The sequence below is a fragment of the Phocoena phocoena genome, chromosome 6 (genome assembly GCF_963924675.1).
Source record: "Phocoena phocoena chromosome 6, mPhoPho1.1, whole genome shotgun sequence".
In the NCBI taxonomy this organism is placed as follows: domain Eukaryota; kingdom Metazoa; phylum Chordata; class Mammalia; order Artiodactyla; family Phocoenidae; genus Phocoena; species Phocoena phocoena.
This window is the reverse complement of record NC_089224.1, coordinates 58842591-58843791: the sequence shown is the minus strand read 5'-3', so window position 1 is coordinate 58843791 and position 1201 is coordinate 58842591. Positions and strand designations below refer to the sequence as shown.

General features: G+C 41.7%; 1 pseudogene; it reads left to right on the top strand.

Moving 5' to 3' along the window:
- Nucleotides 1-209: 209 nt before the first annotated feature.
- On the top strand, nucleotides 210-747 carry LOC136124575 (cell division control protein 42 homolog pseudogene; annotated as a pseudogene).
- Nucleotides 748-1201: the final 454 nt, after the last annotated feature.

Genomic DNA, 1201 nt, shown 5'->3' with positions numbered 1-1201 from the left:
CTGCTGTTGCAGGGGACACGGGTTCGTACCCCGGTCTGGGAAGATCCCACATGCCACAGAGTGGCTGGGCCCGTGAGCCATGGCCGCTGAGCCTGCGCATCCGGAGCCTGTGCTCCGCAACGGGAGAGGCCACAACAGTGAGAGGCCCGTGTACCGAATTATATTTGGAATATTTCCAAATATATTTTGGAGTAAAAAATATTTCAACAATGCAGACAATTTGTGTTGTGAGTGATGGTGTTGTTGGTAAGATGTGTCTTGATATGCTATACAACAATAAGTTAATGTCTGAATACGTTCCATGGTTTCTGACAACTATGCAGTCAGTAACTGGTGAGAGCCATACACTTATGGACTTTTTGATCCTGCAGGACAAGAAAGATTTGACAGAACAACCTCTCAGCTATCCACAAACATATATTTCTAGTCTTTTTCAGTGGTCTTCAGCCCTTATTTGGAAATGTGAAAGAAAAGTGGGTACCTGAGATAATTCACCATTGTTAGAAGACTCCTTATTTGTTGGAGCCAAAACTGATCTCAGAAATGTGATACCCTCTATTATCGAGAAGCTTGCCAAGAACACAGAAACTTCTCCCTCTGCAGACTGCTGTAATGCTGTTCTGTGACCTGAAGGCTGTCGAATACATGCAGTGTTCTGCATTCTCACAGAAAAACCTAAAGTATGCATTTGACAAAACACTACTGACTGCCTCGGAGGCTCTGGAACCGAAGAAAAGCCGCAGGTGAGTGCTGCTTTGAACATAGCTCCAAAACTCTGCACCACTGGTGTTGTCATCAGACTAAAAGCAATGTTTAAATCAAATTAAAAATTAAGGCTCTGAGCCAATTTAATGTACCATTGTAAAAATGTATAATTTAAATGATACGTTACTTTTTTGTGCTATGAATGCTTATAAAGTGTTAGAGAAAAGCTTTTTGATGTCCAAAGTGTTTCCTGTGTAAATAGTGTCTGTTGGTTGACAAATCTAAAGTTTCTGTCTTGATGGCATTATTGCAATGTTAGCAGATGCTTGCCAGCAGGTGTGACAATATAGAGGCTTCTTGCCAAAAAAAAAAGTTTGGGGACAATGAAGGTGAATTTACCACACTGAAGTCCTCCAGCAGTCATAGAAAAAACCATGTCCTGTCCGACGTGTAACTCCTGCCAAAAGTTGACCTTATCTATGGTAAAAAGAGGCCA